Source organism: Diaphorina citri, unplaced genomic scaffold (assembly GCF_000475195.1).
Source record: "Diaphorina citri unplaced genomic scaffold, Diaci psyllid genome assembly version 1.1 scaffold1082, whole genome shotgun sequence".
Lineage (NCBI taxonomy): Eukaryota > Metazoa > Arthropoda > Insecta > Hemiptera > Psyllidae > Diaphorina > Diaphorina citri.
This window is the reverse complement of record NW_007378511.1, coordinates 102,449-108,876: the sequence shown is the minus strand read 5'-3', so window position 1 is coordinate 108,876 and position 6,428 is coordinate 102,449.

The window sequence follows — 6,428 nt, the reverse complement described above, 5'->3', positions numbered from 1 at the left end:
TTTACTGGTAGATTGTTTTGTTATTATTTTTACTTATTGGAGTATGTAGATTGGTCATGCTTTGCTGAAATATATTGGACTTTTACTCTATTTTACATTTTTTGTTGCAATATACATATGTAGACTTTTTTGCTTTCTTCAATTAGGTACCTTTTATGAGAAAGTAGGGTGTTCGCGCCGAATGTGATAGATATCATTCCTTTTTCGTTTTCGTTTTGAAACCGGAAGTTTTCACTATAAATATAGGTACACTATAAATAATAGGTAACTAGGTATTATAAGTAATATTTTTTCGAATTTTGATATTAAAGTCTTAACTTTTCTAGGAGATTTTTTAGTAATGGACTTTTCTATTGATATCTACTATTGGTAGCTATCCGTGATTCTAATTAAGGCCTCAATATGACGGGACCGACGTGAAGTTTGGGTGTCTGTCTGGCTATCTGTCTTTATAACTAGAGTAGGTAATAAATTATGTATACCTACATGGATTAATAACCGGTCCTCTCGTACTTGGAAGATATTAGCATTATTAGCCCAATTTCAAACTGTGAGACCTGGGTAGAATATTTTCCAAAATAGGTAGATACCTATAGTTATTTTTGAGGTTGTCTTTGCTATAAAAACATGGTGTTATAAAGGTTTTTTTTTTTTTTTTTTTTTTTTTTTACATAAACCATTTTCATTTATTTATGAACATAAGAAGATTGATTGAATAATATTCAAAAATTCAATTTCTGGGCATATTTTTTTTCCTCTTCTCTAATTTATATTTATAATCTGGTTAAAACACCCATATAGGTTCTACCAAATAGTAGTAGAACCTGTGTTTGGGTGTTTTTTTATAATTTCAAAATTCGTCTTTTTATGTAATTCTTTTGTTTTCATTTCTTGGGCATCGGATTAATTTGATCCTGAAGTTCTAAGATTGTATCCTTGACGAATGGAATGTGCTAGGAGGCACGGTGTTTCAATCTACTTTTCATTTGTTTCACAGATTCTTCAAGTTGATTGTTTTTTGTCAGCATTCCAAGTTTTCTTCTTTCTTAAGTTCTTTTCCTGTCAATTTCTCCTTCCATTTTCCGCTATTCTCCACTGTCATGCTGTTTGCTTTTTCCGCACCAATTTCTCATCCTCCTTCAAGTTCTTCTTAATGTTTTTACTGTTGTTCTTTCTCCTCCTTAATAATTCTCTTCGTTCCTCGCTAGCTTTTCTTCAGAAACACCTAATATTTTCTTCGTTTTTCATACCTTGAATTTTCCCAAGCGGCTTGATTTCTTCGCCCATTCTAGCCTGATTTGTGTCTGTTTCATGAATACCTACGAGTATTTACTTTTGGTTCTTTTTCTTTTAGAGGTTCTTGAGACCTCGAATAATTGTTTTTTCTCTCTAGGAGCAACATTTTTCATGTGTCCTCCCATCAAACCTCGGAGAACTGAACTCATGATTTCTTCGCCCATTCTAGCCTGATTTGTGTCTGTTTCATGAATACCTACGAGTATTTACTTTTGGTTCTTTTTCTTTTAGAGGTTTTTGAGACCTCGAATAATTATTTTTTCTCTCTAGGAGCAAGATTTTCCATGTGTTCTCCCATCAAACCTTGGAGAACTGAACTCTCAGCACCATGGTATTCCGTATTACAATGTCTGGTATATTCGACTTCATCAAGCTTTGTGTGTACTCCTAGGTCAATAATTCCAGCTATTGTGTCCCCTACAATGAGTTTGAAATCTTCAAAACACTGAAACCTATTCAAATGAACACAAAGAACTTGCTGGAGTAACAATTAAGACTTCGCGACGCTCTTTGTTGATTTGTTCCTTTTGTATTTCTTCTTTGGCTCTGGAGAACACAAAGAACTTGCTGGAGTAACAATTAAGACTTCGCGACGCTCTTTGTTGATTTGCTCCTTTTGTATTTCTTCTTTGGCTCTGGTTCTTGTGTTTTCTTCGGTGTCTTCCTTCCTCTGGATTCTCACACAATGATGTAATTTTAATTCGATTCTCAGAGTCTCAGAATAGGTATCTAGTATCCACTAGTATTTGTGTGCATATTTGGTAGGTATCATTCCTAAATTTGAAATCAATTGATTTTTTTTTTTTTCTTTCTTCTTTGGCTCTGGTTCTTGTGTTTTCTTCGGTGTCTTCCTTCCTCTGGATTCTCACACAATGATGTAATTTTAATTCGATTCTTAGAGTCTCAGAATAGGTATCTAGTATCCACTAGTATTTGTGTGCATATTTGGTATCATTCCTAAATTTGAAATCAATTGAAAATAGATATAAAATATTATTCGAAATCCAATAGATAGACTGTCGTACATTGTCCATTTATGTATGTACCTATGAATGTATTACCTAACGTATTTCTCCATAATCCATATTCTCCCTAAGTCCATATAAATATCCCAGCATGTGTGGAATGAATTTCATACTTCCAAAACATAATACCTAAAAGGCAATTATTTTATTGATTAACAAAATACTTACCTGCTGTACCCCTTTTCTCATTAGTGCCACGATATTGTTGTTACTAATTTTATTCAAGAATTTTGTTTAAGGAGATCCGACGAATGGGGGAGTGTACTTGATTTAAGTTTTAGTGGATGTGCCTACAACACAATGAAGTTTTATTGGTATTTGTCAAAACAGTACACAGCTTCCTTGGATATAGGTAAGTATCCAAGCAGCATCAATGCCATTTTATCCATAGACATACGTAAGTCCTTTGTTATTTTTATCGCTGAATCATGAAGGAGCAGCCATGCAACGTCTGATGAACTGCGGATGTCTGGGCTGAAGCCATTTGAATTGTTAAAAACAAGGTAAGGTGAATTTCCTTTGTTTTCAATTGACAATGCAAAACGCAATAGAACTTGTCTTAGCAGGGAATCTTTCTAAAGGTAGGTAACTACTCGTATTTTTTGCATAAGCAGAGCTATTGTAGACAGTACCACTGTCTACAATAGCTCACACATTTATCACCAAACATTTTGTATTTTATTTTTTTTTTTTTTTTACTCCTTCAAGTTCTTCTTAATGTTTTTACTGTTGTTCTTTCTCCTCCTTAATAATTCTCTTCGTTCCTCGCTAGCTTTTCTTCAGAAATACCTAATATTTTCTTATTATTATTATTATTATTTAACTCTTTTTATTTGGAATATTTACAAAAGTATAGGTACAATAAATATATACAGAACAACAAGATTAACAAAAGAGAAGAAAGAAAAAACAAATACACAATAATAAATTAATAACAAGAAGAAAGAAATGAAATAAATTATAAAATAAACTATCTCAAAATATTCCAACTAAGGGGCGGGATTAATGCCTGGGGCATTCTCTTCCATCCAACCCCAATTTCTTCGTTTTTTATACCTTGAATTTTCCCAAGCGGCTTGATTTCTTCACCATTCTAGTCTGACTTGTGCCTGTTTCATGAATACCTACGAGTATTTACTTTTGGTTCTTTTTCTTTTAGAGGTTCTTGAGACCTCGAATAATTATTTTTTCTCTCTAGGAGCAACATTTTCCATGTGTCCTCCAATCAAACCTCGGAGTGCTGAACCCTCAGCACCATGGTATTCCGTATTACAATCAAGCTTTGTGTGTACTCCTAGGTCAATAATTCTACGCGGAATCGAATGGTGAAACTTTTAGAACTGTCCGACTTAATGTAATAGAAAGTCGTGTGATGTTCACACCAGATTTTTTTTCCTCTTCTCTAATTTATATTTGTAATCTGGTTAAAACACCCCTATAGGTTCTACCAAATAGTAGTAGAACCTGTGTTTGGGTGTTTTTTTATAATTTCAAAATTCAGTGGGTATTTTTCTTCATTTTTTTATACTTATAGGGTATGCAAATCTGATATGTTTTGAATATATTTTCTTCCAATTAGTTTGATGTAAACGTTTGTATTTTTTTTTTTTTTTTATTTTAGATCTGAAGTCCAACGCGTTAACCACTGCACCACTGAGGTTGGTCAGTAAATGTTCAAGTTGTTCAGATAGTCTCTGACGTCACACGTGCCATAATCAGGAAGAGTTGATGTAGGTATTCGCGGTGATTCAAGAGTCAATCGGATAAAAAACGCGTAGACTGTACATTTCGCTGACCTTGGCATTGGGTGGGGCACACGACTGGATATTGCCTCGGGCATACCTTGTCTTCAAGAGACAGAAGACGTTTGACCCGGGGGAGAAGGAGGAGTAGGACGTGGAAGAATAAAAAGAAGAAGAAGAAGAAACGGAGAAGAAGAAGAAGAAGAAGAAGGAGGAGGACATGGAGGATAAAAGGAGGAGGAGAAGAACCAGTAGAAAATAAGGACGAAGAAAAAAAAAGTTAAATGGAAGGAAAAATATACGAGATCGTTTAATTTTAGGGCACTTAAGGTGGATTTATATGCTTAAGCCATTTGCACAAGTTGGCTTGCACATGCCGGTATGTTCGGTTTACACAAAATTGTGAGAGGAACCTAGAATCCAGCCCGTCAATCCTAGGGGCTCCCAGGAAAAACTTTGCCCTGGAAAAAGTGTTTACACCACTGGGTAGAATTGGCAACTCTAGACCCTATAATATTTGATGGAATTTCTCTTATTCATTGATATTTAACTGATAAGACATTTCGGACCCTGTTATTTTATCAGTTACGATGTTGTTATTCACATAGGATAATACCTATCACCTATCTATGTCCCTACATGTACAATGTATGTGCATAGGTATGTATACTTACGAATAAGTAAATGTATACCTATTATCGGTAAACCTAGATTGATGTTGAATAGAAGGTAAAAGTTAAAACTTACCTACCTAATAACTATTTATCAATTTTAGTCCAACCATTAAGAATAGGTACTAACTTGGATTTTGGAGCAATTTAACAAGAATTCAATACGTTAGATAGATACATAAATGCCATAGGTATGATGCCCAAGTATCAAAATACAGGCATACCTACAGACCCTGGAAATTACTGTCTATAAGTGCATAATATACATAACTGTAATTAAACAGACATGAAGGGGTAAACACTTGGATGTGCTATTAGGCATACTTAGTTCTAGTTAAAAGACAGTAGATAATTATAAGCTGACAAGAAAAGTGTTGTGACGTATCGTCACTTCAGAGCAGGATGAAATATGCTGCCATTACACGCAGACCTTCTAAAAGTAGCTATTGGCAGGGGCGTTAACAGGATAACCGGAACCCGAGGATAACTCCCACTATAATAGGCCCTGCACTCAACAATCTGGCTAAATTCCCTTTGGGGGGGATGATTTGATTTTTAATTCAAGAGGCTTGACAGAGGGAACTGTAACTGCCAAGGTTTTATCGTCCCGAAATGGAAGAGAGAAGGAAGACAGCAGTTACGATGTTGTTATTCACATAGGATAATACCTATCACCTATCTATGTCCCTACATGTACAATGTATGTGCATAGGTATGTATACGAATAAGTAAATGTACCTATTATCGGTAAACCTATAGATTGATGTTGAATAGAAGGTAAAGGATAAAACATACCTACCTAATAACTATTTTATCAATTTTAGTCCAACCACTAAGAATAGGTACTAACTTGGATTTTGGAGCAATTTAACAAGAATTCAATACGTTAGATAGATACATAAATGCCATAGGTATGATGCCCAAGTATCAAAATACAGGCATACAGACCCTGGAAATTACTGTCTATAAGTGCATATACATAACTGTAATTAAACAGACATGAAGGGGTAAACACTTGGATGTGCTATTAGGCACACTTAGTTTTAGTTAAAAGACAGTACCTAATTATAAGCTGACAAGAAAAGTGTTGTGACGTATCGTCACTTCAGAGCAGGATGAAATATGCTGCCATATACGCAGACCTTCAGAAAGTAGCTATTGGCAGGGGCGTTAACAGGATAACCGGAACCCGAGGATAACTCCCACTATAATAGGCCCTGCACTCAAAAATCTGGCTGAATTCCCTTTGGGGGGATGATTTGATTTTGAATTCAAGAGGTTTGACAGAGGGAACTGTAACTGCCAAGGTTTTATCGTCTCGAAATGGAAGAGAGAAGGAAGACAGGATGAGAAAAAGCCAGCCGTTCCGAGAACGAGATTATTTTCTTCTTCTTTATTAACGAACAATAATGTGAGGTACTTGTTTTTCATTTTGCTTTGGAGGGGGAGGGAGGCTGTTGATCTCTGCCCCCCCCCCACCGGGGAAGGGTCGAGCCCGCGGAAAGCGCGCGAGGCGCGCGCCTCCCACGCGCGGCGCCGCCCCCGCCCCCTTCCCTGACGGCTTATGTGTTTGCAATGACAACTAGTGGGTACTTGGGTTGGGTATGATGTTGAAAGGTTTCTTGTGCGTGGTATCTGTTTAAATTACTACCTTGTTTATGCGGGGAAGTAGTTGTTTTTATCTTTGGTTTTTG